This window comes from Odocoileus virginianus, chromosome 11, assembly GCF_023699985.2.
Source record: "Odocoileus virginianus isolate 20LAN1187 ecotype Illinois chromosome 11, Ovbor_1.2, whole genome shotgun sequence".
In the NCBI taxonomy this organism is placed as follows: domain Eukaryota; kingdom Metazoa; phylum Chordata; class Mammalia; order Artiodactyla; family Cervidae; genus Odocoileus; species Odocoileus virginianus.
In genome coordinates, this window is record NC_069684.1 from 68,187,720 (window position 1) to 68,211,483 (window position 23,764).

General features: G+C 36.4%; 1 long non-coding RNA gene and 1 pseudogene across 1 annotated transcript in view; both read left to right on the forward strand.

Annotated features, from left to right (window-relative positions):
* LOC110121754 (large ribosomal subunit protein uL24 pseudogene) overlaps positions 1-5,593 on the forward strand; it is a 56,732-nt pseudogene extending 51,139 nt beyond the window's left edge.
* LOC110141823 (uncharacterized) overlaps positions 1-23,764 on the forward strand; it is a 169,642-nt gene that overhangs the window by 89,547 nt on the left and 56,331 nt on the right. The window lies entirely within an intron of this gene.

The following is a 23,764-nucleotide window of genomic DNA, read 5'->3' on the forward strand; positions in this document are numbered from 1 at the left end:
GATTTTATTATTGACCATCTGGTGATGTCCATGTGTAGAGTTGTCTCTTGTGTTGTGGTGCTTCTGTGACCCGTGTGTTCTCTTGGCAAAACTCTGCTAGCCTTTGACCTGCTTCATTTTGTACTCCAAAGCCAAACATGCCTGTTACACCACGTATGCTTTGAATTTCTAATTTTGCATTCCAGGCCCTGATGATGAAAAGGACATCTTATTTTGGTTTAATTATAGAATGTCTTATAGGTCATCATAGAACCTTTCAACTTCAGCTTCTTTGGCATTCATGGTTTTGCCATAGACTTGGATTACTATGATATTGAATGGTTTGCTTTGGAAATGAACAGAGATCATTCTGTAATTTTTGTGATTGTACCCAAGTTCTGCATTTTGAACTCTTTTGTTGACTATGAGGGCTATTCTATTTCTTCTAAGGGATTCTTGCCCACTGTAATAGATACAATGGTTATCGCAATTAAATTTGTCCATTCTAGTCCATTTTACTTCACTGATTCCTAAAATGTTGATGTTCACTCTTGTCATCTCTGTTTGACCACTTCCAATATACCTTGATTCATGGATCTAACATTTCAGGTTCCTATGCCTTATTGTTCTTTGCAGCATTAAGTTTAAGCAATCTTAATTCTAAGCTGAACAACTCTAAAATAATTAAGCTAAGTCATATTTATGAATATAGATATTGTCTTACAAAATATTAGCAAGAAAATTTCAGATGACCATAAGAGAATTGTGACCTATATTCATGTTTTCTTTTAAATGGAATAAATTTGATGTTAATACTGTTCATATTTCCAATAAGTTAAAACTATACATTTGGATTGAAACTTTCATGGAAAAAAATTTACACAAAATTTCACTTAAATAAACCAACCAACCTCTTAAAAATTCTTAATTATACTAATAAGGAATTTATGTATGGCATACATATTAACCATAAAGATATACATATTATACATATCAGGACTAAGGAAAAATGCATACAAATGCCACAGACTGACTTACTGAAGAGAAATGTATTTTCTCATAATTCTGGAAGCTGGAAATCTAAGATCAAGGTGCTGGCAATATTGATTTCTGACATGACCTCTCCCCTTGGCTTAAAGACACTTCTTACTGTATTGATATATAGCCTTTGCTCTGTGTGTGCTCCTGGTGTTTCTCTCTCTCTCTTCTTATATGACACCAATGCTATTATATAAGGGCCCCACCCTTTGACCTCATTTCACTTTAATTACTACCTTCAAGGCATTATGTCCAAATATAATCATATGGGAGGCAGAGATTCAGCATATAAATTTTTGTTTTGGGCACTCTATCTACAAAATGTTCAGCCACAGAACTTTTACTTGATATGGTTTGCTCATATTTAACATACTAAGAAGTTTAACAGAAAAAATGTTGATTTTTATCACTCAAAAGATATTTATGTTTTAAGAAAATTGATACAGATAAAATAGAAAATATTGACTGAAGAGAATTTCAAAATTCAAAACTCAAAAGTTACAATTCTTGGGTATCTCTTTGTTAATAGATATGTATATACTTGTCATATTTTTTTGATGAATTGACACCTTTATCAATGTATGATGTCCTTCTTTGTCCCTTGTAGTATTATTTGACTTAAATTCTATTTCTTATGATACTGGTATAGCCTGTCCAGCTCTCATTTAGTTATTATTTCTATGTAATATTGTTTTTCAACCTTTCATTTTACAGTTAATGTCTTTAAATAAAACATGGATCCTTTGAATTCAGCAAATAGTTAAGCCATGCTTTTTTTTTTTTTTTTTTACTCCATTTCAATAATCTCTGCCTTATATTGGAGATTTTTACCCTTTACATTTAATCATTGATATGGAAATACTTCTGCCATTTTGCTATTGGTTTTCTATATATGTCATATAATTTGTTGCTTTTCGATTCCTTAATTATTTTCTCCTTTTATGTTTATTTTTGTAGTGTACAATTTTGTTTTTCATTTCCTTTCATATATATAATAAAATTATTTTCTAGTGGCAGGTTTGCTCCTAACAATCAAAAAGATCCCCTGGAGAAGGAAATGGCAACCCGCTCCAGTATTCTTGCCTGGGAAATCTCATGGACAGAGGAGCCTGGTGGGCTATAGTCCATGGGGTTGCAAAAGAGTCAGATTGAATTAGTGACTAAACAACAAATCTAAACCTTTGACTTTTCGTTTTCATTATTAAGAGTTAAAAAAAAAAAGTAAATCTGACAGTTTTCATTTACTTTTACTGTGTTTGTAGAGGGACAACCCCTTTGGAACTATCTACTCCACCATATTCACTGACATCAAACAAACTGCTAGCATATTTTTACATTAAAAATAAATCTAATATTATTTGAATGAAACTCTAATACATTCTCTAATATTTATGTGAGGTGTGTGTGTGTGTGTGTCTATGTGTGTTACCAGATTTTTTTTTCAGTCTTCATTTTCTAATGTATTCCTAGAGAATTATTTTACTTAGACATATTTCCTGAAGGCAACTATACCATTAAAAGAATAAATAGAAGGTCAGATTATATAATTTTTCTTTATTAATTTTTATTAAAGTATAGTTGATTTACAATGTTGTGTAAGTTTCTGCTGTACAGCAAAATGGATCAATTATATATATATATATATATGTATATATATATATCTCCACTTTTTAAAGATAACTTTTCCCATATAGGTCATTACAGAGTATTGAACAGAGTTCCCTGTACGATAGAGTAGGTTCTTATTAGTTGGCAATTTTACATATAGTAGTGTGTGCACGTCAATCCCAGTCTCCCAATTTATCCCTCCTTCTTCCTTTCTCCCTTGGTAACCATGTTTGCTTTCTACACCTGTGAATCTCTTTCTGTTTTGTAAATAAGTTCATTTGTACCATATTTTTAGATTCTACATATATGTGATATCATATGACATTTGCTTGTCTCTGTCTGACTTATTTCACTCAGTATGACAATCTCTAGATCCCTCCATGTCACTGAAAATGACACTATTTTGTTCTTTTTTATGGCTTAGTAATATGCTATCATATATAACATGTACATCTTTATCCATTCATCTGTCAATGGCCATTTTTGCTGCTTTCATGTTCTGGTTATTGTAAATAGTCCTTCAATGAAAAATTAGGGTACATTTAAATTGTTTCTGGAACAATATATTTATAATCTCCCATATTCACTTGAACATAGGTCTATTCCACATAGAACTGGATTTTCATAAAGTTTACTTTGCTTCACATTCTATGCCAAAGTCTAGATAATTAAAATAAATAGGTATAAGAGAAGAGGATGAGGAATTTCATAATTTGAAATTCTAAGACCCAGTTTTATTTTCTTGTTTATCTTTCCAGGCTTATTTTCAAATATACCAATTTATTGCTTGCAATTTTCCTAAGGTAACCAGACTACTGAGGACAAAATATGAAAAATATAGAATGTAATAGTTTGCAGTGTCTATTATTATGAAATTCAAATGTAGGGGGGAAACACATAAAGGGATTTATTTCCATATAATATTGTGAGCAATACAGATAGATATATGTACAGGATTCTATGGAACCACAGATCAGCACTTTACATAACCTGGTATTTAAAGCAATACTGATTAATAAAGTACTTGAAAGGTGATAACTTGGATTATTGAAATGTCCTTATAGGTAATGGCATGAGAAAAGGCACAAAGATACAAATAAAATTAAGTTTATATAAAAATAAACTATCATTAGAGAGAGAATCAAAAGTGGACCATTGCTAGCGGTTGTAAAAAGAACCAGAATTGTATAGATTGTAGAGCTTTTCAGGTAGCACAGTGGTAAAGAATCTGCATGCCAATACAGGAGACACAGGAGACTCAAGTTCGATCCCTGAATGGGGAAGATTCCCTGGAGTAGGAAATGGCAACCCACTCCAGTATTCTTGCCTGCATAACCCCGTGGACAGAGGTTCCTGGCAGATTACAGTCCCTGCATTTGTGAAGAGTCAGACAAAACTGAGCAACTAAGCATGCATGCTCATCCTCTAGATATTTATTATCAGAGGAAAAAGAATACATCAGAAAGATTCTTCATGTCTTCCTAAATTAACCTTGTTTATCTGTTACTTGAAGTGTAGATTCAGAATGGTAATTATTGGAGGAATGAGAACTGAGACATAAAGGTCATTGTCTGCTTTAATTTTAACACGACATGCTCACTAGAGCTCTGGATAAAGATAACTTCCTCATCAGGATTTACTGGAGAATTACTGCAATTATGTGTCTGAGGAGGCACAGCTGAGTGGCAGCTTTGGTCAATGACACAAACAGAGTGAGAGCTCATTAGTGTGTGTTATCGTATGTGTGATTCTGTCATCCTTTCCATTTGTTTAAGAAAAAAAAAATGATTCACTTTTACTTTTGGATTTCTATTTTGAGATCTTTGGTATAATTTCACTTAAATTTCCCCTTTAAATTATTGAGGATAACACAGGAGTAAAATACAATATTGAATGTGTATAACGGCAAAAAGACATACAATGAAAAATAAAGCATTTTATCAACTACGTTTCTTATAATAACTCATAATTAAGAATAATACCTTTATCTTAAAAATTATTCCTGGTGATTTTCATTCAATTTCTTGTGGATATTCTATATTTTGAACCATATATGTAAGAATAACAAAGTACATGACTGGCCAGTGGGTAAGAGTTTGCTGAGAGAAGGCATATAATCTGCAGTCATCAATTAAGGGCATGGTACCTCTTGACCCCAGTGCCCCAGTAATGTTCTGGTAGCAAGGGAAGGGGACCAGGATGGTCTTGGCCTTTCTCCTAACCTTTCTCCTAGCACCACCAGCCAGAGGAAAGAGGGTTTTGACACTTGGAAATCTGAGCTGAGCTGAAGGGGAGGGAGCCTGTGGTGATGAAGTCTAGTCTGGGCAGAATAGCTTCTTAAAGAATGGTCTTGGGGTACTTTCTTGGTAAAACTTTCAGGTCAGGACTCACTGGCCACTGGAAGATTTTTTTGGACCCAAGTTCTGTGCATTTTCCAGATTCAAGATATAGGGCCCGATTTCATTCATTTTGAAGGGGGTTTAATCTGTTCACACTCCATTTCATAGATTCAAATGGTCAGAAGAGATAAATCCCTTTGTGACTTCTGACCTAAGCAAGAACTGAAAAACACATTTCAATGCACCTTCCCACATTCACAGGAAAATTATGTCTTCTCCTCTTTCTGAAGAGCTGAGGCAGAAATACAAGGTTCAATCCTCGCCCATCTAAAAGGGATAATGAAGTTCAGGAAGTAAAAGTTGTAGGGGGTCACTACAAAGGGCAGCAAATTGGCAAAGTAGTCCAGATTTACAGGAAGAAATGTGTCAACTACACTGAAAAAATGCAGCAGGAGAAGGCTAATGGTACAACTGTCCATGTGGGCATTCACCCCAGCAAGGTGATTAACACTAGACTAAAACCAAACAAAGACTACATAAAGATCCTAGAAGGGAAAGCCAAATCTGGCCAAGTAGGAAAAGAAAAGGGCAAATATAAGGAAGAAACAATTGAGAAGATGCAGGAATAAAGTTACTTGTCAACAGCTTTCATTAAAACTGTTAAAATTATTTAAAAACATATATGACTGTCCTTTTCATTAGAAATAATTAAGTTTTAGTTCAACTCAGTCATTCAGGCATGTCTGGCTATTTGCATCATAATGGATGGCAGCATTCCAGGCTTCCCTGTCCATCACCAACTCCTGGAGCTCTCTCAGACTCATGTCCATGGGTGATGGCATCCAACCATCTCATCCTCTCTTGTCCCCTTCTCCAACTGCCTTCAATCTTTCCCAACATCAGTGTCTTTTCCAATGAGTCAGTTCTTTGCATCAGGTGGCCAAAGCATTGGAGCTTCAGCTTCAGCATCAGTCCTTCCAATGAATATTCAGGACTGATTTCCTTTAGGATGGACTGGTTGGATCTCTTTGCAGTTCAAGGGACTCCCAAGAGTCTTCAACAACACAGTCCAAAAACATCAATTTTTTGTCTTTCTTTATGGTCCAACACTCACATCCATACATGACTATGGTAAAAACCATAACTTTGATTAGACAGACATTTCTTGGCAAAGTAATGTCTCTGCTTTTTAATAAGGTGTCAAGGCTGGTCATAACTTTTCTTTCAAGGGCAAGCACCTTTAATTTGATGGGCGCAGTCACCATTTGCAGTGATTTTGGAGCCAAAAAATAAAAAAATAAAAGTCTCTCACTGTTCCCATTGTTTATCTATCTATTTGCCATGAAGAGATGGGATCAGATGCCATGATTTAGTTTTCTGAATGTTGAGTTTTAAGCCAACCTTTTCACTCTCCTCTTCACTTTCATCAAGAGGCTCTTTAGCTCTTCTTCACTTTCTGTCATAAGGGTGGTGCCATCTGCATATCTGAGGTTATTGATATTTCTTCTGAAAATCTTGATTGCAGCTTGTACTTCCTCCATCCCAGTATTTCACATGATGTAATCTGCATGTAAGTTAAATAAGCAGGGTGACAATATACAGCCTTGATATACTCCTTTCCTGATTAGGAACCAGTCTGTTGTTCCATGAACAGTTGTATCTGTTGCTTCTTGAGCTGCATACAGATTTCTCAGGAGGCAGGTAAGGTGGTCTGATAGTCCTATCTCTTGGAGAATTTTCCACAGTTTGTTGTGATCCACACAGTCAAAGACTTTGGTGTAGTCAATAAAGCAGAAGTAGATGCTTTTCTGGAACTCTCTTGCTTTGTCTATGATCCAGCAGATGTTGGCATTTTGATATCTGGTTCCTCTGCCTTTTCTAAATCCAGCTTGAACATCTAGAAGTGCACGGTTCACAAACTGTTGAAGCCTGGTTTGGAGAAATTTTGAGCATTACTTTGATAGCATGTGAGATGAGTGCAGTTGTGCGGTAGTTTGAACATTGTTTGGGATTTCCTTTCTTCGGGTCTGAAATGAAAACTGACATTTTCCAGCCCTGTGGCTACTGTTGAGTTTTCCAAATTTGCAGGCATATTGAGTGCAGCACTTTCACAGCATCATCTTTTAGGATTTGAAATAGCTCAACTGGAATTCCATCACCTCCACTAGCTTTGTTTGTACTGATGCTTCCTAAGGCCCACTTGACTTTGCATCCCAGGATGTCTGACTCTAGATGAGTGATCACTCCATCATGGTTGTCTGGGTCATTAAGATCTTTTTGTACAGTTCTTCTCTATTCTTGCCACCATTTCTTAATATCTTCTGCTTCTGTTAGTTCCATACTGTTTCTGTCCTTTATTGTGCCATCTTTGCATGAAATGTTCCCTTGGTATCTCTAATTTTCTTGAAGAGGTCTCTAGTCTTTTCCATTCTTTTGTTTTTCTCTATTTCTTTGCACTGATCACTGAGGAAGGCTTTTTTTTTTTTTTAAATCTCTCCTTGCTATTCTTTGGAACTCTGCTCTCAAATGGGTATGTCTTTCCTTTTCTCCCTTGCCTTTCACTTCTCTTCATTTCTCAGCTATTTGTAAGGCCTCCTCAGACAGCCATTTTGCCTTTTTACATCCCCCCCCCGCACCCCACCTTGGAGATGGTCTTGATCACTGCCTCTGGTACAATATCATGAAACTCCATCCATAGTTCTTCAGGCACTCTGTCTGTGAGATCTAATCCTTTGAATCTGTCACTTCCAGTGTATAATCATAAGGGATTTGATGTAGGTCATATCTTAATGGTCTAGTGGTTTTCCCTACTTTCTTCAATTTCAGTCTGTATTTTGCAATAAGGAGTTCATGGTCTGAGGCACAGTCAGCCCCTGGTCTTTTTTTTTTTTTTTTTTTTGCTGACTGTATAGAGCTTCTCCACTTTTGGCTGCAAAGAGTATAATCAATCTGATTTCAGTATTGACCCTCTGGTGATGTCCATGTGCACAGTCTTCTTTTGTGATATTGGAAGAGAGTGTTTACTATGACCAGTTCATTCTCTTGGCAATATTCTGTTAGTATTTGCCCTGTTTCATTTTGTTCTCCAAGGCCAAATTTGTCTGTTACTCCAGGTATCTCTTGACTTGCTACTTTTGCATTCGAGTCCCCTATAATGAACAAGTCATGTGTGTGTGTGTGTGTGTGTGTGTGTGTGTGTGTGTGTGTTAGTTCTAGAAGGTCTTGTAGGTCTTCATAGAACCATTCAACTTCAGCTCTTTCAGCATTACTGGTTGGAGCATAGACTTGGATTACTGTTATATGAATGGTTTGCCTTGGAAACAGTGATCATTCTGTCATTTCTGAGAGTGCATCCATGTGCTGCATTTCAGACTCTTTCGCTGACCATGAGGGCTACTCCACTTCTTCTAAGGGATTTTTACACACAGTAGTAGATATAATGGTCATCTAAGTTAAATTCACCCATTCCATTTCATTTTAGTTCACTTAAATGTCAATGTTTACTCTTGCTATCTCCTGTTTGACCACTTTCAACATACCTTGATTCATGAACCTAACATTCCAGGTTTCTATACAATATTGTTCTTTATAGCACTGAACTTACTTCTATCACTAGTCACATCCTCAACTGGGTGTTGTTTTTCCTTTGGCTCCATCTCTTCAATTTTTCTGGAGTTATTTCTCCACTGATCTTTAGTAGCATATTGGGCACCTACTGACCTAGGGAGTTCATCTTTCAGTATCCTATCTTTTTGCCATTTCATACTCTTCATGGGATTCTCAAGGAAATAATACTGAAGTGCTTTGCCATTCCCTTCTCCAGGGGACCATGTTTTTTCAGAACTCTCCACCATAACCTGTCTGTCTTGGGTCGCCCTACAGAGTATGTCTCATAGTTTCATTGAGTTAGACAAGGCTGAGATCCAGCCTTGTGATCAGTTTGATTAGTTTTCTGTGACTGTGGTTTTCATTCTGTCAGAATTAAATTTTAACAACCTCAAAATTTTTTGTTTGAATCAGAGAGCACAAAATGGATAAATAATTTATATATCCCAGTATAGGAACTGAGGACAATTCTATTAATATATTGCATATAAACATGGAATACAAATAAAATATGATTGTAATATTTGGATTGTATCCACATTATGATTTGGGGGAAAATATGCAATATATTCTAAACTATATAGTACATTCTATCAGTATGTATAATCTTAGTGTGAGGAGAAATTCCTCACTATCATTTTCTGTTTTTACATTTTGTTCTACTGTTCTTTCAATACTTGATATGTTCTTCATCCACTCCTAAAACCTTATATTCCTTCATTTCTCATCCAAACATTGTCTTCTGCTTTTCACCAAGTCCTGTCATGTTCAAATTTTCAGTTATTGCTCAGCGTGTGTAGCCTCCTCTTTTTTTTATCCTAGAGACAGTATTTCACAAATATCAATACTATAAATTTGAAAATTTGGTAGTTCCAATCTGTCACATTTTTATGTACTGGCTTGTGTTCTCAAGTTATTCCATGCTGTATCCTTTCTAAAGTTGTTAGTTTCTGTATCTGTTAAAATTATATTAACTAAATGGATCCAAAAACAACAAAAAAATTATCTTAAAAATAGGTTTACTTTGATTCAGAAGAGGGACAATCTAGAGTGATGATTGAAGCTATGACTGGTCAGTATTTCATCTTCAAACTCTTCTCATAGCTTTATGTTGTCATCTACAACACTGACTTTATGCTCTAAGTCTACTCATAATTATGGGATATTTATTTGATTGAGACAGGCCCAAGTGTTTCATTCATGGTTTTTAAGACTACTTGTCTCAGTGCATTTAGATTGCTATAACAAAATATTGTAAACTGGATGAGTTGTAAGCAACAGGAATGTATTTCTCATAGTTCTGGAAGTTGGAAGCCCAAGAACAAGATGGGGAAAAATTTGATAAAGTCGACTTCCTGGTTCATATAAGTATGGCATCTTCCTGGTGTGTCTTCACGTGGTACGAGGGGAAATGAAGCTCTCCTGGGCTTTCTTATAAGGACATCATCCGAATGTGCTAATCATTTTCCGAAGACTTTACTTCCTAATTCTATGACCTTAAAGGTTAAGATTTTAGCCTGTGAATTTTGGGGGCACATAAATATTCAGACCCTAGCACTATTAATTATTTTAGTATGGATGAAAGTTAAGAATATCTCACTGTGTTGGACTATATCTATTCATGGACCAGTCTGTGCTGAATGAAGAATATTATTGAAGAATAATATTAGGCCCACATTCTTCACAAAATAGAAAACAACAGAAAATAAGAAAATAAAAAGAAAGACCTATCAAGGGATAAATGTCCCTAAGCAATCAAAGCCCAAACAGATACTTCAGACACCTGATGTGAAGAGTTAACTCATTGAAAAAGACCCTGATGCTGGCAAAGATTGAAGGCAGGAGTAGAAGGGAACAACAGAGGATGAGATGGTTGGATGGCATCACCAACTCGATGGATATGAATTTCGGCAAACTCTGGGAAATAATGAAGGACAGAAGCCTGGCTTGCTGCAGTCCATGTGGTCACAAAGCATTGGACATGTTTAGTGACTGAACAACAACAGGATGGTATAAATTTAGGTAATCATCTACAATGTTCTCTTCCACTGCCTCAAATACCAGAGCTGGTTAAGGTGATATGTTGAGCTTTCTTCTAGCTTAACATTTCCTAATCTTTGAGATACAGTATATATATTGCCCAGATAAAACTGCTGAGTTTTGCCAATTCAGCATAACATCAATGACCAAAAATTTTTGTGAAAATTAAAATTATCTAATTATTTAAATGGTGATGACATTTACATTAGAGATACATTATTACAGTAGACTGTATATTATAATAGATCAGAAGAGGTGTAATCTCTGACCTTCGCCTAAAGCACTATGGAAACTGAATTTGGAAGGGAAACTGCTTCTCTGGAAAAATGATAGAATTAACTTCAGACTACTTCTTGGCTAAAAATAAATGGAGAAGGAAATGGCTACCTACTCCAGGGTTCTTATCTGGAAAATCCCATGGACAGAGGAGCCTGGAGGGCGACAGTCCACGGGGTCTCAGAGAGTCAGGCATGACTTGGCGACTGAGCACGCAGCACGAATGACCAGCAAAAACAAAAAGCCAAATGATTTTTGTTCTTACTTAAATATGCGCTCCTTTAGAGCCTAGTTCCTCTACGGTTATTTTATCTTAATGATTATATACAAATTGAAGACTGCTTCTTACCTGGTCTTTATTTATCATTAGGGAATTGTACTGTTTCAGACTGTTTTATCAGGTGGATGGTGGTGCTAGGAGTTGAGGGAACAGCTTGAACATTCTGGATATAGAGAGAAAAAAGAGCTGAAAGAGAGCAGAAAGACAACACACTGTGTTAAAATGAGAATTAATTATTTAAGGAGGGTTGTGCAAAACTTTATTTAAAAACCAAACTTTGACAATGTAGTTATTATGGCACTATTTTGAGTAACCATGAGTATAATATTTAATATAGTCTCTTTGGTTTGATTCCTCTTCCTAAATATGCATTGTTGTTGTTCAGTAACTCAGACATATTTGGCCCTGTGACCCCATAGACTGCAGCATGCCAGACCTCCCTGCCTTTCACCATCTTCCGGAGCTTGTTCAGACTCAAATCCATTGAGTCAATGATGCCAAACAACCATCTCAGCCTTTGTTGTCCCCTTCTCCTCCTGCCTTCAATCTTTTCAGCATCAGGGTCTTTTCTAATGAGTCAGCTTTTTGCATCAGTTGGCCAAAGTATTGGAGTTTCAACTTCAGCATCAGTCCTTCCAAAGAATATTCAGAATTGATTTCCTTTAGGACTGACTGGTTTGATCTCCTTGCAATCCAAGGGATTCTGAATCATCTTCTCCAACACCACAGTTCAAAAACATAAATTCTTCAGCACTCAGCCTTTTTTATGGTCCATTCCCCACATCTGTACATGACTACTTGGAAAACCATCACTTTGACTATATGGACTTTTATCAATAAAGTGATATCTCTGCTTTTTAACATGCTATCTAGGTTTGCCATAACTTTCCTTCCAAGGAGCGAGCATCTTTTAATTTCATGACTTCAGTCACCATCTCTAGTGATTTTAGAGCCCAAGAAGAGAAAATCTGTCACTGGTTCTACTTTTTCCCCTTCTATTTGCCATACATTGATGTGACCCATTGTCACCTTTTTCGTTTTTTGAATGCTGAGTTTCAAACCAACTTTTTCAGTCTCCTCTTTCACCCTTATCCAGAGGCTCCACCAGTTGCAGAAGACATAGTTATTTACATAGAAAATAACAAGGAATCTACCAAAAATAGTTCTAGAATCCTTGACAAATAAGTAAGTTAGGCAAGGTTTCAGGACACATAGTCAATAACTAAAAGCAGGTTTTTTCTATATACTGAAAAATACAAGGGAAAACAAAATTTGAAAGCACAGCATCTTTAGTCATCACACACCCTAAATAATAAAGTATGTAGGGATAAGTATATCCAAACATGTATAGTAGCTGAATGTCAAAAAAATATTAATGTCTAATGAAAAAAATCCAGGAAAATCTAAGTAATTGGAGAGATATAACATGTTTGTGAATTGGACTATTAAACTAGTAACTGTCAACTCTCCTCAAATTGATCTACATCGATTGATCTATATTTTGAAGCAATTCCTACTAGTATAAAGTTACTTGCATACTATGAAACTAAATAATTTTTCATGTGTGATTTGCAAATAATTTGCCTCAGTTTGCATTGTCTTTAATCTACTTAACATATTCTTTATAAAGAACAAAACCTTTTAGTTTTAAGTATGTTAGTTTATATGTTTTAAAATTTTTATTCGTCATGCTTTTGGGTTCTTGAGTAAGAGATTTTTTTGTGTGTTTGTTTTTTTGTTTTTTGTTTTTAAATTTTACCTTAGTTACCAATGTTTTTTTCTTACACTTCTAATGTTTTGTTTTGTTTTACATTTAAGCCTGTTATGCATTTGGTTAAGCTTTGTTTTTGTTTTTTTGCTTTTGTTTTAACTTATTTTTTATTAGACTTTTTATTTTGTATGGGCTTTCCGGGTGACTCAGTGGTAAAGAATCACCTGCCAATGCAGGAGACATGGGCTTGATCCCTGGCTCAGGAAGATCCCCTAGAGAAGGAAATGGCAGTATACTCTTGTCTGGGAAACCCCACAGACTGGTGGGCTAGTCTGCGGGGTCACAAAAACCTGGGTATGATGTAGCAACTAAGCGATAACAAATAGCGTATTAGCAATGTTGTGATAGTTTTAGGTAGAAAGCAAATTAGCTCAGTCATACATATACATGTATGCATTCTCCCCCAAACTCCCCTCCCGTCCTGGCTGCCACATGACAATGAGCAATGTTCCACGTGCTATACATAGTTCCTTGTTGGTTATCCATTTTAAACATAGCAGTGTGTATCTGTCCATCCCAAACTCCCTAACTATCCCTTCTGCCCCCTTTTTCCCCCTGGCAATCAGAAGTCTTTTCTCTAAGTCTGTGAGTCTGTTTCTCTTTTGTAAATAAGTTCATTCATATCATGTCTTTTTAGATTCTATATATAAGGGATGTCATAAGATATTTCTCCTTCTCTGACTTACTTCACCATTATGACAGTCTCTAGTTCCATCTATGTTGCTACAAATGACATTATTTCATTCTTCTTTGATGATTGTGTAATGTTCCATTGAATATATGTACCACATCTTCTTTATCTCTTCCTCTGTTAACACAGTTTATGTTTCTTCCATGTCTTGGCTATTGTAAACAGTGCTACAATGAATACTGGGGTGCATGCTTACTTTGGGGCCATGTTTTCTTTTGGTTATATGCCCAGAAGCAGGACTGATTGGTAATATGGTAGTTCTATTTTTAGTTTTTTAAAGAACCTCCATGCTGTTCTCCACAGTGGCTGTACCAATTTCCATTCCTATTAACAATGTAGGGAGGTTCTGTTCTCTTCCCACCCTCTCTAGCATTTATTGTTTGTGGATTTTTGATGATAACCATTTTGACTGCTATGAGGTGATATCTCACTGTAGTTTTTATTTGCATTTCTCTTATAATTAATGACTAGTAATGTTGAACACCTTTTCTCATGTACCTTTTGGCCATCTGTATGTCTTTGGAGAAATGCCTGTTTAGGTCTTCTGCCCATTTTTGGATTGGGCTGTTTGTTTTGATGATGTTGAGCTTCATGAGTTGTTTGTATATTTTGGAGACTAATCCCTTTTGGTTACATAATTTGCCAATATTTTCTCCCAATCTGGAGGTGTCTTTTGTTTTGTTTATTGTTTTCTTTGCTGTGCACAAGATTTTAAGTTTAAGTAGGTCCCATTTGTTTATTTTTATTTTTATTTCCATTTTTCTGGGAGACAAAAAAGATCTTGGTGTGATTTATGTCGGAAAGTGGTCTGCCTATATTTTCCTCTAGGAGGTTTACAGTGTCTGGTCTCACATTTAGGTCTTCAATCTATTATGAGCTTATTTTTGTGTATCATGTTAAACAATGATCTAATTTCATTTACACATAGCTATACAGTTTTCCCAGAGCCATTTGTTGAAGAGACTGTCATTCTAACATTGTGTAGTATTGCAGTGTTTGTCGAGTAAGCTTTGAATAAGATGTGAAGTTTAGGTTGAGTTTGTAATTATCCGATATCATTTGTTGATAAGATCATTCCTTTTCCACTTATTTGCTTTGACACACTTGTCTAAAATTAGCTGACTGTTGCTGGGTGGGTCAGTTTCTGGCTTCTTGATTCTGTTCCTTTAATCCATGTGTCCTTAAACATGCCAATAGTACATTTTCTTTCTTTTTCTTTTTTTTTCCTTTTAACTTAGCTATATGTTAAGTCTTAAAATAAAACAGTATAGTTCCTTCAATTTTTTTCTTTTTCAAAATTGCTTTGGTTTCCTTGATTTTTCTTTTAAATAAGTAGCTAAATTAGATGCATCTACAAAGAATGCTGGTGGGATTTTAGTAGGAATTGTGCTCTACTGCATACTGCAAGGAGCAGGATGTAAGAAAAAAATCTACACTATTTTTTTTTTTTGTATTAATACAATCCAGACACTTCAATGTTAAAGTTCATTCATCCTGCTTATCTTTTATCCCCCTAAAATTTTAGATCATTTTCCCCTCAGAATTAGAAAAAAAAAAAAAACTTTCTCTTTCCTCATTTCCTTCTTTGAGATCATTTCTTGTCTTGACCTTGAATCTTTCATAAATTGAAATGCTCTAGTCCTTTTTCTAGAGCACTGATTCCTATCATTTGATCTCATATATTAGCACAACCACTAAGTATTTGCTCTGCATCACAAGAAGCATTTAGAAATATTTGAGTAGTTATGAAATGTTCAGGGTCAAATACACAAAGCAGTATCATTATTAAAGGTTGCTTGGCAGTCAGAATGAATTCTGAGTTTAAGATTTCTGTTGTAATTCTTTCATCTTCCTAGATAGACCCTCTAAAGACTCCTATCTGTCTGCACAGCAGCATCTTCAGGTGGGAGCCTGACCTTGTTATCATTACTCCCCAGAACCCATGACTTCTGAAGGAGGGAAGTCAGTACTCATGCACCTTTATATATAAGAGGTCAGATTCACTCTTCACTTCAATCCTTCCTTACATAGACAGTACATTCTGAGGGACCAGGTTAATATTTCCTTCCTTAGGAACTCAAGAGGGCAAACTCTACAAGGTGAGATTTAATTCAGACTCATCCACTTACTATGTGACCCTATAAATGTATTTTCTTTCTTGATCTCAGTAGCATCACCTGTAAAACATTACTGTTGTTCTTGTTGCAGCAAAACCAAATTCTATCCTTAGTAAACGGTAATTATTCCCTTGATCTTTTATGAAATCTATGCTGTATATATTTGATCTTCTTGACATGGACAAGTAATAACACTGAGTTATTTTTATGGTAACTCACATTCTTATATGAAAAACAATATATTAAAAAGCTTATTCAATCTGAATTCCAATTTTTTTCTGGATGACATTTCTTGAAAGGAGAATCTGGACTATTTCTATCCTCATGTGACTCACTGTCACCTGCATCACCTTTAGTCACCATATTAAGCTTGTTCTTCCAGGATACATATCCCTTTAAGCATGTGCCATGATCACTAAGGGTAGAGAAAATTAACTCTTCTTTTACTTTAAATTTCTTCTTCACTAAGGGCAACCATTGTGGGAAGGAAGAGATGAGGACTAGATGGCAGAATCATGTCCTTTGTGTTGCTTTTCCAGAAATATTTCTAATTAGCCACTCCTGAATTGACTAGTTGTAGCTAGGCCAGTTTTGAAAATTGCTTGGATAACTGACATATTGCCTCCATGATCCATGGAATAAGTGTGTTTTTATATTCCTGTTAACAAAAGATCCTAAGATTAATAATACATTGGCTTCTAAATTACCATATACCCACTTCAATGCTGTCACAAATTCTACCCTAATTTACTGATTCGAGATCATATATAATTCCTACCGTACCATTAAACTCATTCACTTCTCTCCCTCCAGTTCCTGGTTAGTTGGCAACATTTCAGCATCGTATAGTAACCACTACTCAAAATCCTTTCTTGAGTTCCCACAAATGTCTCTGGTTTATTTTCTCTCAACAGAAATTCAACTCTTGCTTGACAGGCTGCCACACATTAAGTAAAATCCATCAAATGTGCACGCCCTTAACCAAATAACAAATTTGGATAAATCCAGTATTCTGCCTAGCTTAGAACTGTGTCCATGCAGCTGTGTGGCTAAAGAATAAATTTTTAAAAAATGAGAGTTCTTTCTATTTAAATTTGTCACCATGAACATACTGTTCATGGGGTTCTCAAGGCAAGACTACTGAAGTGGTTTGCCATTCCCTTCTCCAATGGACCACATTTTGTCAGAACTTTCCACCATGACCCATCTGTCTTGGGTGGCCCTACACAGCATGGCTCATATTTCCATTGAGTTAGACAAGGCTGTGATCCATGGGATCCATTTGGTTAGTTTTCTGTGATTGTGGTTTTCATTACGTCTGCCCACTAATGGATGAGGAAAAGAGGCTTGTGGAAGCTTCCTGATGGGAGAGACTGACTGAGGGGGAAACTGGATCTTCTTCTGATGGGTGGAGCTGTGTTCCCTCCTTGTTGTTTGACCTAAGGCCAAAGTATGGTGGAGGTAATGAAGATAATGGTAACCTTTTTCAAAAGGTCCCATAAATGCACTGTTGCACTCAGTGCCCATGACCCTGCAGCAGGCCACCACTGATCAACACCTTCACTGGAAACTCCTGGACACTCACAGGCAAGTCTGGGTAGGTCTCTTGTGGGGTCACTGGTCCTTTCTTCTGGGTTCTGGTGCACACAAGGTTTTTTTGTGTGTGTGTGCGCTCCAAGAGTCTGTTTCCCAGTCCTGCGTAAGTTCTGGTGGCTCTATGGTAGGCTTAATGGTGTCCTCCTCCAAGAGGGCTTATGCCATGCCCAGGTCTGCTGCACCCAGAGCCCCTGCTCCTGCAGCAGGTCACTGCTGACTTGTACCTCCAGAGGACACTCAAGCACAGTTCTGGCTCAGTTTCTGTGGGATCCCTGGGTCCTGGTGCACACAAGGTTTGTTTGAGCCATCCAAGCATCACTGGCAGGCATGGGCTATGATTCTAAATGCAATTTCACCCTTCCTACCATCTTGCTGGGGCTTCTCCTTTGCCTCTGGATATGGGGTGTCTTTTTTTGGTGGGAACCAACATTCTCCTGTTGATGGTTATTCAACATCAAGTTGTAATTTTGGAGTTCTTGCAGGAGGAGATGAGCCCATGTCCTTCTTGTAAGCCATCTTGTAAGCCAGAGATCAAATTGCAAACATCTGCTGGATCATCGAAAAAGCAAGAGAGTTCCTGAAAAACACCTACTTCTGCTTTAGTGACTCTGCCAAAGCCCTTGACTGTGTGGATCTCAACAAACTGTGGAAAATTCTTCAAGAGACGGGAATAACAGACCACCTGACCTGCCTCCTGAGAAATCTGTATGCAGGTCAGGAAGCAACAGTTAGAACTGGACATGGAACAGCAGACTGCTTCCAAATCAGGAAAGGGGTATGTCAAGGCTGAATATTGTCATCCTGCTTATTTAACTTATAGCAGAGTCCATCATACAAAATGCTGGGCTGGATGAAGCACAAGCCAGAATCAAGATTGCCAGGAGAAATATCAATAACCTCACATATGCAGATGGCACCACCCTTACGGAAGAAAGGAAAGAAAAATTAAAGAATCTCTTGATTAAATTGAAAGAAGAGAGTGAAAATGTTGTCTTAAAACTCAACATTCAGAAAACTAGGATCATGGCATCTGGTCCCTTCACTTCATGGCAAATAGATGTGGAAACAGTGAGAGATTTTATTTGGGGGGAGGGGCCTCCAAAATCACTGCAGATTGTGACTGCAGCCATGAAATTAAAACACACTTGCTCCTTGCAAAAAAAAGCTATGGCCAACCTTGACAGCATATTAAAAAGCAGAGACATTACTTTGCTGACAAAGGTCCATCTAGTCATATCTATGGTTTTTCCAGTAACCATGTATGGATGTGAGAGTTGGACTGTAAGCCTAGCCCCGAAGAACTGATGTTTTTGAAATGTGGTGTTGGAAAAGACTGTTGAGAATTCCTTGGATTGCAAGGAGATTCAACAAGTGCATCCTAAAGGAAATCAGTTCTAAATATTCATCTGAAGGGCTGATGCTGAACCTGAAACTCCAATACTTTAGCCACCCGATGCAAAGAACTGACTCATTAGAAAAATACCTTGATGCTGGGAAAGATTGAAGGTGGGAGGAGAAGGGGACAACAGAGGATGAGATGGTTGGATGTCATCACTGACTCAATGGACGTGAGTCTGCGTAAGCTCTGGGAGTTGGGGATGGACAGGGAAACCTGGCATGGTGTAGTCCGTGGGTTCTCAAAAAGTCTGGAATGACTGAGCAACTGAACTGAAGGGAACATCACAAGATCACTGGTATGGCAAGGCAACCAGTGTTTATTCCTCTAATCCATTGCCTTTGCCACTCTTTTAATTGATTATCATAGTGTTCTCTTCTCTTTTAAATTTTTTGGCATCGCTCCCCAATCATCACTCTCAACAGATGACCTGGCTTTCCACTTCAAGGAGATGATAGACACAACTAAAAGAGCATTTCCTTTAGTCTCCTTTCCAAACTACCCAACTTTCCTCTTACTACTATAGTTGAACTGTTCCTGCTCATGTGCATGACAATCCATTTTACTTATAAATTAACATTATCCTGTGATACCAAGTCAAGGATATTTCTCAAGTAGGTCTCCCCTTTTCCTTCACCATTTTTCCTTGTCTATTTTACCATATGAATCAGCATACAAATAATGTATTTTCTCTCTTATTGAAAGAAAAATAATTTTTTTACCCCCATTGACCCTCAAGCTTTTGATTTATCTGCTCTCTTTTGAAGCAATGCTCCTAAAGAGTTACCTAGTCTATCCATCATCCAACTTTTCTCTTCTTTCTTAAGTCTTGAGATTTTTTTAAATACTCCTCTGAAAATAGTGTTTCTGTGGTCACCATGACCACTATGAAGCTAAGAATGGTGATATCACTCTTTTAATCTTACTTGAACCACAATATCATTTAACATGGTATATGTCAGATGCTCTTCTTAGAAACATGTTAGATGTAAGATGATCTTATTAGAAACCTAGATCACTCAGCTTCTAGGGTGTTACTTTTTATTTGTTTCCTCCCACTTTAATACAAGGTCCATGTAGACAGATAGGGATTTTTTGCCAGTTTCATTCAGCAATGTATTCCTTGCACCTGGAAGAATAGCTGGCACATACTAAGTGCTCAATAATGTATTTTGAATTAACTAACTCATTATATTACTACTTCTTTTCCCTTCCAGAAAGAACTACAATTTCTCAAAGCTCTAGATTCAGTAATTTTGTCTACAATGCAATTCCAAGAGAAAATTTACTTTATAAAGGCTTGCTCTCTCTCATTAAGACACATTACACTGTTTAAAATTGACTTTCTATCTAATCATCTGCTCCCAAGTTCTTAGGCTGTGGTTAGATTGAGTCTAGAGGTTTGGAAGTCCATGGAGAAATGCACTGTTGATTCACTGTTGATATCACTGTTGATATCACTTCAGTGATAACAACTTTATATGATAAGAAAAGGAAAGAAAGTGTTAGTCTCTCAGTCTTGCCCACCTCTTTGCAACCTCATGGCCTATAGCCTGCCAGTCTGCTCTGTCCATGAAATTCTCAAGCAAGAATACTGGAGTGGGTTGCCATTCCCTTCTTCAGGGGATCTTCCTGACCCACAGATCGATCCTGGGTCTTTTGCATTGCAGGCAGATTTTTTTACTGTCTGAGCCATCAGGAAGCTCATATGTCAAAGAAGATAAATCAGTTTGTAACATGTGATTTAGAAGTTTCATGATCCCTCATAATTAGGTAAACTTGTGCCAAGCCAGTGATTTCTCAGTATAAAGAGGCTTTTACTCTTTCCAAAGTTTCAGAAAAGTGTGCTTATCACATGGCTCTTTTTGAGTCTACATCTCAACAGATCCAGATATGAAACTCTGTCCTCTGTTGGCTAGGAAATATAACCCCACTTTAGATATGAATTTGTTGAAGATGTATGCTATAGTTTTTATTGATGGGATTTGTTTAATATGACCCACAGGTAACATTTGCCACTTTTCTGACATCCGGTCTTTCCTCCTTTGCAGAACCCCTTTGTTCTCTTACTATCTTCCAGAAGTTCTTGCCCCTGACAGGGTGTCATCACTGTAAATCCCAGGTTTTAGAAACATTTAATCCACTCCCAGAATCTGCATTCATGCTCCATGAATGACCATCTTCTGAGTAAGCAAAAATGGAAATTCATAAACTCATTTATACTTTGAAAAACATATAAATTAATCAATTCACAGAATATATTGAATTATAATTAAAATAAACTGTTCAGCTGTATTTTACTATCCAGTATAAATGTCATTTTCTTGGAAAAGTGATCTCTTATGTTCTCCTAGCAGAGAAGGAAATGGCACCCATTCCAGTATTCTTGCCTAGAGAACTCCGTGGACAGAGGAGCCTGGTGGGCTGCTGTCCATGGGGTCACACAGAGTCGGACACAACTGAAGCAATTTAGCATGCATGCATGCATTGGAGAAGGAAATGGCAACCCACTCCAGCATTCTTGCCTGGAGAATCCCAAAGACAGGGGAGCCTGGTGGGCTGCCGTCTATGGGGTTGCACAGAGTTGAACACGACTCAAGTGATGCAGCAGCAGCAGCAGCAGCATATTCTCCTAGAAATTTGTGTCCCTCTTTTTTTCCTCCTCAACAGCTTCAATATTTACAAAAAAAAAAAAAAGTGTGAAATACCATTCTTATAGATTATTCACTCTGGACCATTACACATATTCAAGGGTTGGCAAGCCTTCCTTTTCTTACTCATTTGAAAAGGTGAAATTCTTAAGCCATTCACACTGTAAGGCTGGAATAACCTTCTGGGATTGTGAAATCCCATTTTGATTGCTGCACATAAATTACTGAAGCACAGGCCCGGTTCTACGAAAGCCACATCTTCAACTTTAGGAGGTTGAAATATCAATAGAGTCAGATCACTAAAAATCCTCTGAATATTTTATCAGTTATACTAATATATAATAGGAAAATTATTTCAATAACAGCCCCAGACCTACAGGCCCAGTCCTTTAAGGTATTTTCCAATTGTCAGTACCTCATGAGTTGCATGCAAAGCAAACAAACATGTTGATTTGATGCATTAATAAATAATAATGAGGTTTAAGAATAAAATAGAAATTGATCATGTGTACTTCTTATCTACACTTCCATCAAACTTAATGACATGTGACATTTTCATTACTTTAGGAGTTTCACTTGTTTACTTTATTATTCTCTAGAATGACAACTTGCTGATGTTCAGTGATTTGGATTTTATATTTGTGTGGTTAAACATACTGTCTCACATCTTTCTTTAATAAACACTTTTTTTTTTTAAGGTAAGGCACAGATTTAAAAATCTATTAAAGCAGTCTATGGAAGAGAAGTATCTCTTTGTAAAGAGACTAATTCATAGGTAAAGAGGATCCAAATAATTTCATTTTAAAGCTTAGGTAATAAATATAAAAATCTAATTAAAAATAAAAGAAGTTATGGATGCCATTTTCATAGTATTCACATGTTAGTATCCAAATGCTTTGGAAAAATAACATCTTTTTAAAATGCTAATAAAAATTTTTACAATATACTTTTGAAATAAAATGTTTCATTAATTCATTGAAGCAGTGGTTACACAATAGTTAATTTTCTTTAGGCTATCAATGAAGTATAACAAAATAATTAGCATATAATCAATATCTAATAAAATTGCTTATTTTATATATATATATACATATATAAAATAAAAAATAAATCAGGATTTTCTATTGGTCTACTGAGAAAGTCTTGGTTGACCTGCTCAAAATAAATTTCAGCGTAATTTTCTTTTAAATATAACCATACACAACCTAGATGCCCATCAGCAGATGAATGGATAAGGAAGCTGTGGTACATATACACTATGGAATATTACTCAGCCATTAAAAATAATTCATTTGAATCATTTCTAATGAGATGGATGAAACTGTAGCCCATTATACAGAGTGAAGTAAGCCAGAAAGATAAAGACCAATACAGTATACTAATGCATGTATATGGAATTTAAAAAGATGGTAACGATAACCCTATACACAAAACAGAAAAAGAGACACAGATGTACAGAACAAATTTTGGGACTCTGTGGGGGAAGGCAAAGGTGGGATGTTCTGAGAGAATAGCACTGAAACAAGTATACTATCAAGGGTGAAACAGATCACCAGCCCAGGTTGGATGCATGAGACAAGTGCTCAGGGCTGGTGCACTGAGAAGACTCAGAGGGATGGGATGGCAAGGGAGATGAGGGGGAGGGGATCAGGATGGGGAACACATGTAAATCCATGGCTGATTCATGTCAATGCATGGCAAAAACCACTACAATATTAGGAAGTAATTAGCCTCCAACTAATAAAAATAAATGAAAAAAAATAAATAAAAATAAATAAATAAATAAATATAACCACACTTGTAAATCAATTAAGTTGCTGACTTCAGCTTTGGGTAACTCCATGAAATTTGAGATTTCACAATGCCCAGATGAAGCTTTGTTGAGCTTAACAGCATGCCAAAGAATATTTGGTAAAACCAAGCTGTTGCAGCAACTTCTAGACCTCCCAGGTCACACTACACACACCTATATCCTTTGATAAATACTGGAGTGTATTACATAAGTCCACCAAAGTTGCTCGGTTTCATAAGTTACCATTCTAGCCATCTGATCCATTTCATAACATTTACCTATATTCCTCAAAATAGGTATTTTTCTTTGTCACATGAATTCACCTTTATTTTTTGCTTGCTTGTTTTTTTAACTATCTTCGGAGAAATTTTCTACTAGGTCAGCTTTCAGTTGCACAAAGTTAAGTTTTTTGTTTGTTTGTTTGTTTTAGAATTTTTCTTTTATATTAAAGGGAAGTTGATGAATAATGTATTAGGTTTAGGTATATAGCAAAGTGATTCATTTATACGTATGTATGTATCTATTCTTTTTCAAATTCTTTAAGGTTATAACAGAGTATTGAGCAGAGTTCCATGTACTATACA